We start from the raw sequence: 20,255 nt of genomic DNA, 5'->3' as shown, positions 1-20,255 counted from the left end.
ACCACTGGAGTTTGAGAAGCCCATGGATGTGAGCAGTAGTTGGCAGAACGAAATATCATATCAAATGTTTTCTTTTTTAGATTCCTGTGGTAGTTTGACATGTTTTCATTTAAACTAATTCATTGAAAGTCAGTTCTCCCAAAATTGAGTCTGTTTAAAGATTTAGTTCACTGGTAACTAGTCTCCCTAAAATCTGACACTTCAGAACATGTGAACACCCATCATGAAAAATGATTGTTCTATACTTTGTGGATGCACTTTTAATGTTTTATTCACCTTTGAATCATTTAAGGAATTTTTAATCAGTTGATTTAAAAATATTTTTCTTCATAATATCATGTTCTCATTTGATATTTATCTGGCAGTGATGTTTTGAGACATTATTTTGTGTTTATGGTCTAGAATTGTTTTCTTCAAATTAAAAATCATAAAAATAAAATAAAGGTTAATAAAACTATGGCCTAGACATTGCATTTATTAATTCCTGCCATCAAACTGTCAATGCCTCATAGAAGCCCTTGAAATTTTAACAAATACATAAATTGAAAGTAGTTACAGGAGGAAAAATATAACAGCAAAAGGAGGTTATAAATTCAGAAAAGACATAGAATTCTAGTTAAAAATTATCAGATGTACTATCTTCTGTTTCTAAAAAATTATTTTACGGGTATGAACTACTGAAAGAACATCATTTTATAACCAACAAGAGAGCAGTGAAATACTTTTTTGCCATCCCAATGATAGGTTATTATGAAGAGATTAAATCTTCTTTTCAATGGCCACAGAATACCATGAACATTGCATTTAGACCTCCTAGAACCCTCTATACACTGTGATTCAGGATATAGTAGTGCCCAAAGCATGAAAACATTATCATAATTTGCCCTCAGGGAGCCCAAAGATGGTCCAGCAGTAAGAAAAGCTATGCAGTCATCTGCAAATGGCAGGTCAGTCATCAGAGTGCAAGATAGTGAAATAGAGCTGTGAAAAATATAAGGAACATCATAGGAAAATTGCATCAAAAGAGACAAAATGACTTCATAAATGTTATGAAAAATAGTTAAAGCAATTGTGAAGAATAGTAAGGAAGAGGGATTTGGTCACATAAAAAGAAGGAGATTTCAGGATTGACAGTGAAACTGTAATAATTTATACCCCACTGAATAGGCACGGGGATGATACTACAGGCAACGTAACATACATCAGGGTCCCAGATATATACTGAGTCATGAGCACACATGCAAATTCTTTGACAATCTTGAAGCCTACTACTTCACTGTCTCCTTTGCTGAATTCTTCTCTTCTTTCTGAGTTCTAAACGTTAGATTTTCCAAGCCTTTAATGCTTGGACCTCTTTTGTTCTTTATCTATAATTACTCCCTGGACCATACAGTCCTCTTGCTTTAGATTCCATTTCCATGCTAATGCATTTCTCCCTTATAACTCAGATCCTGCTGTTCTCCTCAGCTCCAGACTCCCATATCCAGCTGCTTTCTCTAATCTCTTTTTGTATATCTAATAAAGATATAAAAGACATCCAAATAAACTCCAATCTACACCTGCACACTCCTTTCTCATCCCCATATTTTCCTTTCACAATTAATGGTCATATTATTCATCCACATGCACAAGTCCAAAGCCCTAGAAATTTTTCCTTAGTGTGGAATTATAAGCAGTAGCTAAATTAATGAGTTAGATCAATTTACATCAACAAGTAACGAGCTTAAATAAATAATCTAGATTTTAAAAACACAGTAGGATTTGTATATGCTACCATAGATACGATTTTTTAAATGCACTTTTAATAAGATAATATTTATGAATATTAATGTAGTTAAAAACAACAACTTTGACTTTGTTATTATCTCCATAGAGAGATTAATTTTGAGGTCTGCTCTTAAGGAAAACTTTTTATGTATCTATGGTTTTACTTCTTAAGAAATGTCTAAATCAAATATGGCAAAATGTAACTATGCAGCTCACATGGGTGTGATGTTACTTTCCGTTCTTTTATTTAGCTTTAACTAATATAAAGCAAGATGTAAATCAAGACTGAGGAGAAAAGAAAGGGACTTGTCACAGCAATCCCATTCTCTGGGTCTTATAAGGTCATCTAAGGAATGAACCTTGTAGAACTAAAGGATTTGCTGAGGGCAGACAAATAAACCCAGAATGGCATCACTTGTTTATTTAACGGGCTGCAGTGTTATAAATATTTCATTGAGCAACACTCAGGGAGGAATCATTCTGAATGCACAATAAAACTCAAACAAGAAATACTATGCAGGAAAGCACTGCACTAGGCAAGCCAATCTCTACCATATACGAGCAATATATCAAGGGTAGCTAAGGCAGTGGGCAGTATGCTGCAGAGGAAAAAGTGTGAGCCGTAAGGTTAGATAAATGTGCATCTGCATCCTTTAGTTTGCTCACGGGTAAGTCATTTTACTGCTTTAACCCTCAGGGCTTGCATTTATTGGGCACTTGTAAATTTTATATCAGTGTAGTACCTGCATAATCGCAGATGGTCAAAAAAAGCTAAGATTTGTTTTTGTTGCTTTTGTTAATTTCCTGCAAACACAGTTCCATCCACACTATTTCTTTCACTAAATGACACTGAGATATTATTAATTTGAAATGAGGGTATGCAATAGTTAATTCACTAGTTCATCCTCTTATTAAATACAACTTGTGTTGTATTTAATAAGCATCTATCCAGTATTGTCGTCACAAAATTTGCATTCATTCTTTAGCAGTTGTGCTTGTAACATATAACTCTTCTAGGCAGAAATATATCTGGCTAAGGTAGCTCTCAAATAGGATAACATTTAGCTGGTGCTCTCACTTTGGCCACCATCACTGGATGGGCCTGTATTTAGTGAGGTATTTATCTTAACTTTTGGAGGTGTTCGGAATATGACACAAGAAGTTTGTGCTACTGAAAGAAATCAATATACACATTATTATAGATCTGTTTAAAATACATATATAGATATAATAATTGCAAGGGTGTTTGTCAGGAATCAGTGATAAACTTCTTGATTAGTACATTAATCAAGGCAATTAACATTAGCTTATGTAAAAAAAACTCAGAAGCTTAATACAGCAAAATTTATATCTCATTTATATCCAGTATGGATTGGCACCCTCAGTGGGTGACCATGAGAGGCAGGTAATAATGGTTCCCTGCTCATCTTATCCCCTGGATGTTTCTCCAACACCTGTTCATTTCCTAGTCTTGCCTACATCTCTGTATCTTGTCCTTCATTAAATTTTCATCAGCTGAAGGTTTGAGATACTCTCAATGTCCCATTTAATACAGCAAACTACCTCACATTAACTCACACATCACTGTCCCAAAACATATTCAGATGGCCCATCCTAACACACAGGCTCAAGTTGTAATTTTTCTGTCCTCCCAGGAAGACGCAATTGGTTGGTGAGCATCTAGACAGTCTCTGCTTTTCCCAAGTGTTTTCCTGAGGTGTTCTAGTATATTAAGTTATTAAATTAAAGGTATTCTAGTATATCAAATTGGTATTCTAGTACATTAAAATAATTTAATTCCTTAATAAATGTGTTGGTGATCCAACACATTTGAGAAATGCTGCGCTAAAGAAGCTGGAAGTGTTTCTAATATTTTAATCATAGACATACAAGAATATAATGGAGTGTGCAAGAGTCAGTCTCCCAAATTGAAATGCTGTCTGCAGAATTTTACCTTTGGAAATATACATTTTTTATTAAGCATTTGATGTGACTGGAGTTATCTCCTGGGAAATTAGTTTGGGAAATACTATTGTACTTACTTCTCAATAAGCAGCTGGTGGGTCTATCAGTAAATTTGTCTAAAGGAATATTTTCTGGATTTTGTCAAAATAGATTCCACTTTTTCCAAACTCTGCTTAATTTCCTCTGCATGCCTTGTGCTCTTCTTTCCCTACATCATCTTCATTGGCACACAGTGCTGTATTTTGCAGCATATGTGGAATTAATTTTTAATTTCTACATTTGCAACTTCTTATATTTATACTCAACACACTTGTTATCAATTCTAATACATATTTGGATTCCTTCAATATGCTCGGTAAATCTTACCTCTCTGCTTCAATTGTGAATTCATCATTTATAGGCCACCAAAACCACTATGAGAATAGAGTGACTCTCATAATTTTTAAATAATGTCTTTGTTTAACTCAACATTACCCAGGAAGATCACTTCCTTCAGAGGCTTTTCTAATAGTTCAGAAAGTCAAGAATCAGAGTCATGAACAGCATCACAGTAACAACTACATTTTAAAATAGTTATTTTGATCAAGTACACTTATATCACTGCACATGAATTGTCTCAGTTAATATCCCAAATAACTGTACAAAGTAGGCTGTAGTATTGCCTTCATTTTACAGAGTCACTAATGAAAGCTTACTGATATTGAAGAAACTGTCCTAGTAACACAGCTAATTAATGGCATACTGGGGATTTAACCAAGGTAAATGATCCCCTATCACAATATTACTATGGGAGAAGGATGGATTCATGCAGTCTGGAGAACATACAAAAATCTTTAAAAAATAACATAAAAACTGGCCTGGGTAACATAGCAAGATCTCATCTTTCAAAAAAAAAAAAAAAAAAAAAAAGCTGGTGTGGCAAACACCTGTAGTCCCAGTCACCTGGGAGGCTGAGGCAGGGGGATCACTTGAGCCCAGGAGTTCAAGGCTGCAGTGAGCCACGATGATGCCACTGCACTCCAGTCTGGGCAACAGAATGAGACTTTGTCTCTTAAAAAAAAGAAAAATAAATAAAATAAAACAAAGGAGAAATAGTTGATATGTTGGAATTCAAAGGACAGTAAATGAAAACAAGATAAATTGGAAGTAAATGAACCAATCCAATAGAAAAAATTAAAACTTTACCATTATTGTAAGTAACGTTCTCAGGCAAACAGAAGAAAAACCGAGCAGCTATGTAAAAAAAGAACCAAGTAGAGACACAGAGTTAGATAAATTTAAACATTAACATAAAGTGCTCACACTATGAGTTAAATAGCAAAATATTTTGGCTGAAATAAAATTAGTGAGATAATAGACAAGGTTAAAATTTCTATCAGAAATCATCAGTAATAGATAAAGGACAAAGATAGGAAAGCTCCAAGCTGGGAGAGATGAAAATAGAAGTATCTTATGTATTTTAAGATAATCAAAGAATGGATAAAATATATAAAAAACTAAATTGAGGAGCCAGGTAAAGTTCAAATAGAAATGATAAAGGAATAAAACTACATATTATTAAATTTAAAAATATAGAATTTCAGAGAAAAGGGATATCATTAACCTTGTTTAAAAATTACTGAAAGCTTAGAATAGACACTGAGACAAATATCTCAGTGCAAGTAGTATATGTGGGAGGGATGCATGGAAACAGGGAATTGAGACAAGGAAGGGGTAATGCAACAAAGATGACTTATGTTACAACAATTTTCTTATAAAGTTACATATGAACTAACTCATAAGGTTACACATAAATTGCCTTAGCAATTTATTCACAACAAATGAAAACATCTGCCCACAAAAATATTTTTTGCAGAAATGAATATTCATAGCAGCCTTCTTCATAATTGCCAAAACAGAATAACTAAAAGTCCCGACAGAAGGAAGAATTGTGACCTATCAAATAATGGATCAAAAGATAGTAAGCTGCTGATACACATGACAGTATAGAAAGATGTCAGGGATGTTATGCTGAGGTAAAGAAGTCAGGTACAAAAGAGTGAAATTTCACTCTTGAAATTCAAGATAAAGCTAATTTATGGTAATAAGTAAGAATTAGGTGGTGACTGAGTGGAAACAGACACAAGACTTCTCTAGGCTAAAGGAAGCAGACTAGGTATCCATCTTGTATGTAACTGCAGAATTGCCTATAAGAAAATGCATCAAGTACTTAAACAGGGGAGGAGCCCTAGTGCTGTGGATGCACCATCATGCGGTTCTGCCAGCCTGGGAATGGCCCACAGACACAAGTGTGAGCACATATCAGTCAGGACCTGCATTAAGACCTGGGGAGGTGGAGCAGGAAAGCCACAGCCTTGAAAGGCAGTCACTTCAGTTAGATTCTTACCTGAGTCAGTTTTTAGCTAGGTTGCCTTGGGTATGTTGCAACCTTTAACTTTCCCAAGAATTAATTTTCTAATCTTAATTTATCTCTTAAAATTGATTATATATGTGTATACACACACATTTACATGTATAAATGTCCACACACAGGATTATTCTGAGAAGTAAAAATGATGTATATAAATTCCATAGCACAAAATCCCAAGCAGAACAAAAGCTGAGAATAGCCAATATTCTCCCTGTGCCAACACAGTTTAAGGATTTTTGTGGTATTAACACATTTAAGCATCACAACAACTTCATGAGGATGTGATAGTTCCATAGGAAAACATTATTTCACATAATTCTATTTCCTCTCTACATATATTTCTATATATTCAATAGAGTATTCTATACAGTACCTTAAGAACTATTATTTTCATATTTTACAGAAGAAAGAGTCAAAGAATTGAGATATTGGCCCACAGGCATGTACCAGGTTTATCTCGTAGCTGGGATTGATCTCAGGCCATTTGTAATACCCGTGCTGTGAAAAATTGCTACAGAAAGAGAACAATTAAAGTCACTATGGGACCACAGCAGCGGGAACAAGGGGACTTTATTCTGCAAAGGAAGGTGAAACGAAGTTTCAGACAGAAAGTGGCATGAGTATTATTTTAATAGCAAGTTTAATTATCAAAGTAAATGTTAGGTTCGTGCAAAAGTAATTGAGATTTCAGATCACAAATTTAAATATATAACTATGCTCAAACACATCTTTATTAATCAAAATAAGAACCATTACAATCAACACATTTTTGCCAACGAGAAATGTTTGTTTCTTCCTGTAGCATAAAAATCCATGCTTCTGGATTCGATGAACTCTTGGAAAGCATTTTCTGCATCCTGCCGACTTTGGAAGCATTTTCCCTGCAAAACGTTGTGGAATTGGTAGTCAGTGGGTGAGAGGTCAGGTGAATGTGGTGGATGAGGCAGAACTTCATAGCCCAATTCGTTGAACTTTTAAAGCGTTGGTTGTGCGATCTAGTGTTGTCGTGGAGAAAAATTGGGCCCTTTCTGTTGACCAATGCTGGTTGCCAGCTTTGCAGTTTTCAGTGCTTCTCATTGATTTGCTGAGCATACTTCTCAGATGTATTGGTTTCACTGGGATTCAGAAACCTGTAGTGGATCAGACTGGCAGCAGGTCACCAAACAGGACCATGACCTTTTTTTAGTGCAAGTTTGGCTTTGGGAAGTGCTTTGGGGCTTCTTCTAGGTCCATCTACTGAGCTGGTCATTGTTGGTTGTCGTACAAAATCTACTTTTTGTTGCATGACGCAATCTGAGAAATGGTTTGTTGTTGATGTGTACAATAAGAGAAGATGACACTTGAAAATGACGTGTTTTACTTTTTAATTTTTGCTCAGCTCATGAGGCACCCAACTTATCGAGCTTTTTCACCTTTCCAATTTGCTTCAAATGCTGAACAACCATAGAATGGTCAACATTAAGTTTTTCCACAACTTCTCCTTTAGTTGTAAGAGAATCAGCTTTGATGATTGCTCTCAGTTGGTCGATGTCAACTTTCAATGACCGACCACTGTTCTCCTCATCTTCAAGGCTCTCCTCTCCTTTGCAAAACTTCAAGCACCACGGCAATGTAAGTTCGTCAGCAGTTCCTGGGCTGAATGTGTTGTTGATGTTGTGAGTTGTCTGTGCTACTTTACAACCCATTTTGAATTCGAATGGTTTTTTGTCTAACATCATTTCCATAGTCTAAAATAAATATAAAATAAACAGCAAGCAATAAGTCATTAGCAAAAAATAAAATAAAGCAAGAAATGCCCATTAAAGTGTTGTATAACATAACCACATTTATTCAAGAATGTATTCCAATATCAAACAGCAAATTCCAACAATGCGAAAACCACGATTACTTTTGCACTTAACTAATAAATTATCTTGCTCAATCTCTATACTTAGCACTGTGTAAACCCCAAGGGGCTCCCTGAATAGTCTACAGGGACAGCTGCGAGGAAGGGGCCAGCTAAGTGAAAGCAGTGTGGGTGGGATGGGTGAGTCCTTCAACCAGAACATTCTCCATCATGCCTGGCTCATGTAAGAGGATTCCCTGTAAGATTCACTTTGAAAAATGGGTTCAAATTTAATTTCAAAATAATTTTTGAAACCCACAACCATTTTATAATGAAGTCATATAACCTCAGTATTTTCACTCTCTGAATTAAGACAATTTAGATGAAATTAAAATCCAAGTGTTTTTATTCTAATTTTCTTGAATGGGCTATTTTAAAATATGTCTCCTTAAAATATTTAATTTCTGCTTATCTTTCCAATTATATAACAAATAGCAAAAATATAGAGTATATCTGTGATTTAGAGTAATATTCAGCTTATATTATCTGTTTATCTTTTTTTTTTTTTTTTTTTTTTGAGAAGGAGTTTCTCTCTTGTTGCCCAGGCTGGAGTGCAATGGCGCTATCTCAGCTCACTGCAACCTCTGCCTCCTGGGTCCAAGCAATTCTCCTGCATAAGCCTCTGGAGTAGCTGGGATTACAGGCATGCACCACCACACCCGACTAATTTTTGTATTTTTGGTAGAGACGAGGTTTCACCATGTTAGTTAGTCTGGTTTCGAACTACTGACCTCAGGTCATCCATCCGCCTCTGCCTTCCAAAGTGCTGGGATTGCAGGCGTGAGCCAGGATGCCTGGCCAACTATTTATCTTTAATTCAGAATATTTTTATAATGATGAATGGTTATCTCAGGCAACCAAATGCAAGACGGTGAAAAAGGTACTTAGCATTATAATGTTTATAAAATAAATTTTATTTCTCTTTATTTGTATATCTCATTTGAATCAATGAAATGTTTTTCTTTACTTCATTTCAACTTAAAATTTATATCAAATTTTAGTGCCTGAAATCTGCATTTACATTTCATATGTTAGAAAACCAGAACAAGAAAATATTTGACTAAATTTAAGGTTAAACATGCCTTAATCAGTTACTGCTATTGTACAACAAACCCCAGTTTCTAAATGTGAAACAACATATTGAAATGGACATCTTTATTCCCATTTTAAGGATGAGGAAATGAAAGTTCACTTACAGTGATTTCCCTCAGTAACCCTGTGAGGTGATAAAACCAGGATTCAAAACTCTTTGTTTATTTGAACTTAAAGACAATGTTCTTCCCAGTACACAATTCTACCTTTTATTTTCAAATGAAGCTGACGTTAACATTCATGTCTGGCTTTGAATGCGCTATTCAGAATACTTTACTACGTAATTAATTTTATCTTAATAAATAGTTTGGGGGGCTTCAAGGCTGAGGTTGAAGCAGAGAAAAGTAAGAAAGGAGACAGCCGTTTGTTTGTGAGCTTGTGTTGTGCCTTCTCCCCAGCTGGTCTAGCTGAGCGGACAATCCACGTAGTAACGTAGTCGGTTGGAACATATCCATATTCCACTTCACTCAGCTGCTTTTAAGATACCATCAGTTTACCTGGAGCAACTATAAAAAGCATTCAGTTGAGATGCTGCTGTCATTTCACCTGAATTATCCCAAGCACCTCTGACTCTGCTGTAGCCAGAACTTAATGGTTTAGAAAATCCCAAGCAAGTTAGAAAGTACAGTGTCACATATCCCTGTTTTCAGCCAGGACAGTCAACTGAGACAGCAAGAGATTGGATTTTCTTTCTGGTTGAATTCTTGGTGTTTTTTTATTTTAAATACTAATCATGCTTCAAGGCCAAATTCAAAAGTCTCCTTCTTTTTGATGTCCTCCTTGATCCCCTACAGCAGAATTAATTGATCCCTCTGTGTTTTTATAGTTCTTTGTTTATATCTTTATAACAAAAGCTTCAAAAGGAATCCCAAGCCTTTGAGTCAAAGCTGCTGATGGGACTGTGGGAAAAGCAGATGGAAAGATGTCTGAGGAGCCCAAGGAGGGAAGATCAGCCTCTGAAAGGAAGCAGTTATTGGGGGAGGACCGGAGTTCTGTGGCTCCAGCTCCTGTCTCTTCCACATGTAGTGGGAGTGTTAGAGTAGGGAATTAGGCTGACATGAGCAAGGCAGGAGAGGGTCCCCCAATTCCCAGGAATTTTAGGTGACCATCGGGTGATAGCCAAATGGTTGTTAAACTGTCTCTCTAAAATAATAATTGGTCACAGCCAGTGACAAGGAATGGCAATCTCCCAACAGACAGAAAACATTTAAGCTAATGATCAGCAGCCACCAATGAGATCTAAGGAGGTGGGCAACTGGGCTCAAGCATTGCGGACTGAGAGGCCAATGGGCAGAACTGAACTGGTATATGACCTTCCTATAGGAAAGGCCTCATAGGTAAGGGAAAAAAAGTCCTCGTGTGAGCATGCGTACGACCTCAGTAAACACAACGCACATGTGGCCTCTCCCAGGTGCTGGCAGACCACTGTGCAGGCAGAGAGCCCACCCCAAGAGAAGAACGAGGGGAGAAAAAAACACAAACCTCACAATGATGCCAGTGTATAAAACCCCAAGTCAAGGGCCAGATGGGGCACTTGAATCTCTCAAGTTGCTTACTTGGCCCTCTTCCAAGAGCATTCTTCCTCCTTTTGTTCCTGTTCTAAAACTTTAAAATAAACTCTCACTCCTGCTCTAAAACTTGCCTCAGTCTCTTGCTCTGCATTAAAACTACTTCTGCCCCTCCACTGAATGATTTCCCCCAAGAAGGCAAAAATCGAGTTTGCTGCAGACCCATCAGATTTGCTGCTGATAATGGGCGGTGTAAAAGTGGAATGGCAACACATTAGAGAAAATGTAGTGGAATACAATTTGGTTTGCACCAAGTAAACAGTCTATGACCCTGGGAGGGCTTCCCATGATGTGGAAATACTGAGAGATGATGCAGGTTGTCGAACCAAACCAGGGGATAAAGATTGATGGTGTGATTTCAGACAGATGGAATGAGGGTGGACCCAATGCCTTCAGAGACAATGGACACACCAGTGGCAGAGGAGCTGAGAGTTCAGCAGGGTAGGAAGGCTCTAGGAAAAGGCAAGGATAAAAATATTCCCATGTCCTGGAAGCGCCATGAAGCTAGGCAGGAACCTGAGATACAAAGGCCAGGAGCCATTTGTTTTGTACCTCAAGAATAGCCATCCACACATACATTCCAAAGTAAAGAATTGAGTAGTGTTAACAGGGTGACCTGAGTTATGCAAAAATGACTGAAATCCGTGCTCAAAAAGTGGGTTGATTGTAGTGTTAAAAAGTGTAAATAGTGACTATGAACTTTGAAAAAAGATTGCTCTGGTTTTCGACTACAGCCTTATTATTTCTAGTGGTGTGATCAGAAAATAATGCTTATTTACTTCTCTGGGTTGCTATTTTGTTATTTGTAAATATGGAAGAAAAGTTTGCATTAAGGATTGTTCATGAATGTAAAATGAAAAAGTATGAGAGCCTTGTGTGTAGAGTTACTAGGGATTGGCAGTCAATAAATGTTAAATTCTTCCTCTTGCTGATCCCTCATATGTTTTGCCTACCTTCTCTTCATTCCTACTCTTTTTTCTTCTGTACTAATAAGGAAAAAACTATTTCTATGTAGATTTCCATTTTCAAAAATTTTGAACCATCCTCCAACATACAGAAGAGAATATTATATATCAAGTACTTTTTTATGTAGCGCTGGTTTAATTTTAATATATTAGCATTTTTGCTTCAGATCTCTATAACTTTTACAGTCTTCGCTTTTACAACCAAAGCCTTGCCACTGTCCCTTCCTTTTGCTACACTCCAGAGATAGCATTGTCTGGAAATTGCTTTCTATATTTCCCATGCATGACATGGTACCTTGTACCATAAACTCCATGCCACCGTTCAATGCATTTTAATTTTTACATAAATAGCACTGTATACAACAAAATAACACATGCAAATTTTTGTGCTTCTCTTATCTCAGTATTATGTTTTGAGATTTATTTATGTTCATACTTGTAAACCAAACTTATTCATTTTATTTTGGATGTTGTTCTTCATTGCGGGAGACAATTTATTATTTTCATACCTACACCTGGGAGACAACATTTTTTTCTAAATTTTTATTTCTCTATAGAGTACTCCACTGAACACTCTTATCGTGAATTTTGAGAATGCGTAAGAATTTCTGTATGAACCATTTAAAGTGAAATGATAATGTAACCGAAATGCGAGTGAGTTACTCCCCACCTGGAGAACTCAATTAACCAAAGTGAGGTCTGATTCAAAGTAAGTGAATTCATTCCGAAGTTAGCTTGGGGAATGGGCACAAAGTCTCCCGCTTTTAAATGTGCCACTTCACCTTTGGGGCAGAAAGTGCACACTTTTACAAGGTAAGGCAGAAGTGAGCATGGGAAGGGGTCCTCCTTCTAACTTGGTGCCTTATCTACCAGGACAGATCAGCTGGCACCTATCTGGGCAGAGATAAGTTGTAAAAGTGGCCAGGCAGGCATGCTTTTGGTATGCCCACCTGGTAGGTGAGAGTTCTGGGCAAACCCTGGCAGGTATGCTTTGGTCTGCAAATCCACTGTCAACTCTCCAGGAGAGATCTATCTTGGAGCATGCTGTTAGGAGAACTTGCCCTGCAGGGAATGTCTGCGGAAGCGGAGGTGAAAGGTTATATTTGCATTTCTGAAAGGCTAAGTAGGAAACAGGGAACAGGAGAATAGGGGAGAGTAGAACAGAAAATAATTTTAAAAGATAGTAATTCATCCCCTTTTTCTTAGAAAACATGAGGCCACTTGGTTGCAATAAGGTAAAAGGATTTACTTATTTTAATTTGCCTAGATATACTCAATTTTCTCTTCTAAATGCTTGCACAATCTCAGGCAGTTCTGACACGTAAAAACTTGTCAGTTGTTACTCTAATCCTTACAGAAAAAAACAAGAAAATAAAAGAAAAGAAAAACAAATAGAAAATCAATGACTTTTCTTAGACCTATAAGAGAAGAGCAGGGCAGATGGCCACCCTAAAATCTGAAGAGACCAGCAAATGCAGAGAACCACAGCCAAGGTTAGCTCAACCTGGAGCAGAAGCTGCTGGGGCCAGAACTCGTGGGAACCATAAATTATCATTTTGATGAATAGCTGGAGGATGCATGTAGGGTAATATGAGAGAGAAACTACTACCCCCCCACCCCATTTTATTTATTTTTACCTCTAGGAACCCCATCAGGTTCTCATAGCAAAAAGTCGTAAACAAATAAACAAACTGTCTTGTCTCTGACAGATGGAGGGGGAAAATAACCATTATGAAATATGTCCAGAATGTTCTCTGTAACAAGGGCCTTTACTCGAGAAACCACTTTACTCGAGTTTTACTTCACCAGGAGGTAGAGGTAATTCACCCAACTCTGGCCCCCTGTAGCCATTCTTTTTTACCTCATTGGGGAATAAAAGCTAAGAAACACAGCCCATGGACACAGCTAAGAGACTGAGACTCTGTCATCCGATTATAGAACACTTACTCTCCCCTACAGGTTACCTCTGTATCTACAGGAATCAGGTATTGATAGCAGTAGATTACAGAAGAAAGAGAAGCAAGATTCAGTTTCCATATGAAGAACTTCTTAGGAAATCACAGTCCAATGATGCTGGCACAACCTTTGGAAAGGATCTGGGCCAAAATGGGCTTAACAATTTAATACTAATTCTCATTAAGTTTTATAAAAATGCCTTTTTCCTTTTGCACCTCACCTTTCCAGATGAACAGTCTAGGTAAAATTAGGGGATGATTGGCAAAGGGTGAAGTTATAGCCACTGAAATGGGACATCCTAATTTTGTAGACAGTAATGACCCCAGCACCTGGGGGTGAAAGGCCTCAGACACCAGGACTTACTGAGGAAGGAGGGACGTTGGTAATCCACATCTTTAGAATTGCCCTCTGGAGATTTTCTCATAAAAGAAAATGGCACTTTCTGCTATCCTGAATTGCTATTATTTCCCTAGATATAGCTGACTGTTGGATGTGCCATGCCCTCACTGAGAGACAACTCTGACCATGATTTGACTCATATGCTCTTCAACCCTGTTGCAAATTCTATTGGAAACAGCAAGGGATGGTCCCACCTTCTGCACCTGTGAGTGCCATTGCATGTCTTCCCCATCCCATCCCCAGAGTGGTCCCTCAGTCATTTTGTGGGTCAAATGAATGTCATCTGGCTGATATCATGGACACATGGACTAGGACAGGCTGACTGATGGCCCTTAGGTAACTCTTACAAAAACAAGGACTAATCTTAATTATTTTTAAAAAACTAGGAACACCCTCAAGTGTACCAGCTGGCCAAGAGACCACAAAGGGGACACTGTCAAGCTGTACCCACCCAAAATAATATAGGTACCATTTGGGGAGAAAATTGCAAGCAACACATTTTTTTCTTTTTTTCTGGTAGGCTCATGTGCGCCCTGTGACTTGACTCTGTGAGGGTCAGTGATTAACTTGCCTCCCTTCCAAAAACACAATGAATGGCCCTTAGTGTGGTCATAAGAGATGTGTAAGATTTTAAGTAAATGCCACCAGTAGGTTACGTAGCCCCAGATAACTACAAAGATCTCTCCAAAGTGGGGCTCTCCTGGTTACTGAGATTGAGAAGGGCTTCCAGAAACAGAGCCAACTGTGTTTTATGTGGACCATTTGGACAATTTTTTTCTACAATGTGTATCACACAACCACTTTAGCTAAAGTAATTAATGGGACCATTTTGGTCCTGCCAAGCATTCAGGTCAGCCTCACCTCGCCAGCCAGAGTGCATGGACTATAGAGTTGCTCTGAACTTTCTCCTTGAAGTCCAAGGCAGAGTCTGTGCATCCACTAATACATCCTTACCCCAGACCAAGTGGAATGGTTAACCCCGACATTGAAAGTGAAGCCTACCTGGGTTCCTAATGTAGATCCTCAACATTTCGAGAAATTATTAAGCCTGGAGACATAGTTGAGGTCAATATCGTCATGGTATGGGCTTATCCTGATGCTTGAAATCCTATTACAAATACCCTTAATTAAATACTGTATGAGACACATTAATCAGACTTGGTCCTAGCTTCTGTTGGTCAGATATATCAAAGTGTCAGAGGAAACAATCTTTTATTGAAAAAAAATCAACAGAAGACAAGATGATGTAAAAATGAGTAGTAAATATTTTAGGAGATGATTCTTCCTGGATCTCTCACATTTTCGTATGTCTTATGAGCAGAGGAGTTGGTAGCCTTTTGATCCAGATGATCTTTCCAAGATTTTTCATTTAGTGAATAGCCTTGGAAGAATTGCTCTGAACTTTCAGCAACTGTTTCTGAAGAAGGGAGTAGTTGTGTTTCTTCTAGTATAATAAAAACAATGTGTCCCTCTGGGAAAAAGCTTAAGCAACTATACTTAATTTGGGTTTCCTGTGCTTGAGGTTTGTCACCCGTGAAAGGAACAGACTCAGTACATGCACAAAACCCACCCAGGTCATGTTGCCCCTGTTTGTCTTGGGGGAAAAGGGAGCTGAAAGGAGCATGGAGTTCAGGCTGCCTGCTGTGTTATCTAGAAAAGCCCTTTGTATCTGATTCAAGTGTCTAGTTTCTCCTCTCAGCATCTGTGAAACTGTGGCAGCCTAACTTGCTAACTAGGAGGCAAGATAACAACTCAGATCCTCATAAATATTTTCAGAATGTACTGTCACATTTGGAGAAACACTTGTGGAGCTTAAGGCTTAAGGCAACAGAGCTTTTTACCCACTGCTGCTCAGTGAGTTCCTGGTTCAACAGCCAGTTCAAATGATTCTTTCTCTTCATAGCTTTCCCTAATTCCCCTTATTGCCCGCATATCATGGAGTTAACTTTGCCTCCATTTCTAGTCCATTATATCACATATGAAAAGTAGCAATATCTATTTTTCTATTTTATGGTTAATGATGTCATTTAGTTTTGCAGCTTTAAGCGACAACTTTTTATTTCTTTAAAACGAGAGAACATGTTTTATGCATTTTCTATAGTTAATATTAAGCAAATTGCATGGTACAGAGAGAGCATTTCACATTCTAATCCAAAAATGAATGAATAATATAGTAAATATTGTCTGATTTCCTTTTATATGTGGGAACTGTACTAAGCTAAGTTTAGCCTAAGTACAATTTAGAATATGCCAATGAAAAAGACATTGCATCTCTCTTCAATAATAACTTTTAAAAGGTAGAAGGGTCAGACTCTGTAAGTCAAGGGAAAAGCATATGAAAGGTAAAATAATTCTTATTTGAAAAACACAGAAGTGAAAGACATGAGGTGGAAAGGTAGTCAACATTTTAACTCAGAAAGTCTCATATGTCTTGTCCTGGAGTTTGAGCTTCATGTTTTAGGTGACCTAAGACCGCAGACATTTAAAAATGACATGGTAGAGTACACGGAATATATGATTATATGCTGTTCACACATCAGGTGGTCTAAATTATTTTGCTTTATGTGCTTTATTGCCTGACACATGGAATGCAAAATTATTGAGGAAGGTGGAAAAAATTTAAGTAAACCATATATTTATGTATAAAAATGATCACACCTAGGAACAGTTTACTTAGTTTAAGCAATGCTAGCATACATAGAATCATTATTTCTACAAGAGAAGGGGCAGGATATGGGGTGGTTTAATGAAAGGGGAGCTCTAAAGGAAGAGTTATGTAAACATCTGTACAGTAGTCCAATGCCCTGGGAAATAAGGGAGAACTGTACCCCGAAACCCAGTGCTTCCACCCTTACCTGTCTTCAACCACCACCAACCCCGTGTAGATTTTTATACTAAAGTATCAGGTGCAGGATAAATAATCATGAATCCTGAAGTCTGGAAGGCCTTAATGTGCATTCTAACTTTGTCACACAGATTAGTTGTTTTTCTCATTTATAAAATGGGAATAATATCTACCCCATAAGAAAGTAATGCTAATTAAGTGAAGAAAGATATGAAAACACATATTAAATTGCAACATGCTTTAAAATGTGAGCTACTTTTATTTGCTATTAAAGTGTATTAATATCTTTAGTTTTCTGCTTAAATGTTACTAAGTGGTAAGCTTCAAAGTAGGGAACTTTTGGAAAGTTTCTCATTCTGACGTAGTAAGTCTGTCTTTGAATATCTGGTCCTGATTCATTTAGTTATTGATTCATTCAATCATTCATAAATTTACTCAACAAGTATTTATTGACAAATTCATCATTCATCAAGCACAGCAAAGAATAGTGAGATACAAGACAAAATTCATATTCCCCCAGTAATGAAAAAGTATGGGTATGGTATGGAATAGCAGATACTGAAATATATGTGCACAGATGATGGTTTATTTCCATGTATGGTAAGGCCTAGAAAATAACAAATAATGTTTAAGATGTCTTGGGTTTCTGAGAGAATACAAACTTCACCATCTTCAACTCCTGAAGGCCAGTAACTGTCACCACACAATTTGACATGCTTGCTTTGTGGCCAGACCCTCTAGAAAACCTCACTCATTTCTGTGTGTTGGCAACATTTAGCAGGTCTTGATTTCTCAATCCCTCCACAGCAGTGTACCCCTAGACCCTGTCTTCCTGGGGCCCTGGGAAAAGCAATTAGGCAGAGCATTTTTACCCTCTTTCTCAGATTGAGGTCCTCCCTGAAGATCCCCTATATTGAGATCGCTGCACACAACCCTCTGGGATACTACCCTGGATCTGAGATGCCCCACAAGTGCTGGACTCAACCAGCTCTACTATTGGATTCCATAGCCATAGACCTTGGCATGGGATGTTGAAGGTTTACTTGGAGAATTAAGCCTTCATGATAAAGCCTCTTTTTTGCTCAGGTTCCCTTAACTAAGTCCTGATATATATCAATTCTGACTTCTCCTGAGCCTCCTGGTCGGGTATCTCAGCACATCCAATGGTGGGAGCTGTGGCAGTCAAGACCATGCTTTAAACTTTTATAAAAATCCATGAGCTTCTAAATGAATGGCTTTCATTTAGCATGTTTAAAAGCATTCACAGTTGTTTTTTAAACCCTTACTTAAGTTTTGATTCTAAGTGCTTTCTCCTAAATAGAAATTATAGGATCAAGCTGGGTGTGGTGGCACAAGTCTTTAGTCCCAGCTACTCAGGAGGCTGAGGCAGGAGGATCACTTGAACCCATGAGTTTGAGGCTACAGTGAGCTATGATTGCATCAGTGAACGCCAGCCTGGGTGGCAGAATGAGATCCCATTTCTTCAAAAAAAGAGAGAAAGAAATGATGAGATCCACTCTAACTTGCGGAAAATGCACCCCTGATAGACAACAGAGAATCCTAGTATGACATATTAGAGGCCTTCCTTGAAAGATTATTCAAATTGTGATTGTGTCTTCTGTTTTCCCTGCTTTTCCTTTATCGAAGGAAGAAAGAACATTTTTATTAAAAGTTATTGATTGATAAACACACAAAAATACACTAGTGATTTAAACAAGCCATATTTTTCTGTGGATAATAAATATAAAAAATCTAATTTAGTTTCTAAGAATTTATCATGTTTATTCCATTGCAGAAGAAACCACGAAGATATAACATTTGGTATCAATAAATTATACTCAGTGAAGTCTCTCTCTATTCCTCAGACTGCTTGTACGTAGAAATCTAGTTTTTAAAGTGAATTTGTACAGTCTGTCCTCTGAAGCTATGTTATTGATTGAATTATAGGCTGTACAGAGCCTTGGAGCTCACATAGGCTGAACCCTTTATTTTGCAATGATGCTATTGAGGTCTAGAGATGTTAAATGACTGCCCAGGATTACATACCTGACTACAATGCTGCCCTTGCACTACTGCTTTAAAACTGATTTGTGGGTGTCTGCAGATTCTCAAGTGAGAGGAGCATGTGCCATACTACAGATGTTCTTACCCCTATACCTCTCCACTCCGTTACATATGAAATACTCTAAAGGAATCACGGAATCAGAAGACTTGAGTTCAAAATACTGGAGAGCCCTGTCACCTTTTAAACTTTAGTTCTTTAAGTTCTATAAGCATTAGTTTTTCAAATTGTAAAATGAAGAGAATTATGCAAAACTCAAATAGAGAGAGGGAAGGTTAAACTCAGTAATTTATAAGGCAAGCCAAGACAGTGCACGGGGAACACCAAGAAACCAATAAATGCTACTCTGATTCATTTTTATGAAATGGCTTGAAAATTGTACCAGTCCATGAAAATTCAAATATTACGTATTATGTATTTGTAATAAAGTAGGTGTTCTTATTTAAATATTTCTCTTTTATGATCAGGTCTTATTAATAGAAATAAGTGCCTCTTACATGCTCTATTTTTGAGAACTTTTCTGTGAACTAAATCCTTCTTATGTCAACATAGCGGAGCCCTCCCTGCCACTAAATAAGCCATCAATGGCTACCTCTTTAGTATATTGTATTAGTGCTCTCAGAGGGACAGGACTAATAGGCTAGATGTATATATGAAAGGAAGTTTATTAGGAGTATTGACTCACATGATCACAAGGTGAAGTCCCACAATAGGCCATCTGCGAACTGAGGAGCCAGGAAGCCAGTCTGAGTCTCAAGACCTCAAAAGCAGGGAAGCTGACAGTGCAGCCTTCAGTCTGTGGCCCAAAGCCCAAGAGCCCCTGTCAAATCACTGGTGTAAGTCCAGGAGTCCTAAAGCTGAAGAACTTGGGAGTCTGATGTTCGAGGGCAGGAACCCTCCAGCATGAGAGGGAGATAAAGGCTGGCAGACTCAATAAGTCAAATCCTTCCACATTCTTCTGTCTGCCGTATTCTATCCGAGACGGCCCACCCAGGTTGAGGGTAGGTCTGCCTTTCCCAGTCCACTGACTCAAATGTTAATCTCCTTTGGCAACACCCTCACAGACACACCCAGGAACAATACTTTGCATCCTTCAGTCCATTCAAGTTGACAGTATTAAGCATCACACATACCATTATCGAAAGTTTTCCCAGAATTTCAGTGTTCAAAAACTTCTGGAGGCAAAAGATTAATTATAGTATTATGAAAATGTAACAGAAAATGAAGCCCGTCTAATCTAAACCTTTGCATTTAGAAGTGCTACTAACAGATGTACCGACCTGAAAGAAATCACTCAGGTATTTAAAGATAGGGGTGATACTGGAGGCCAGAACCTAGTCT

Source organism: Macaca fascicularis, chromosome 3, assembly GCF_037993035.2.
Source record: "Macaca fascicularis isolate 582-1 chromosome 3, T2T-MFA8v1.1".
Taxonomy (NCBI): domain Eukaryota; kingdom Metazoa; phylum Chordata; class Mammalia; order Primates; family Cercopithecidae; genus Macaca; species Macaca fascicularis.
Note: the sequence above shows the minus strand (reverse complement) of the source record.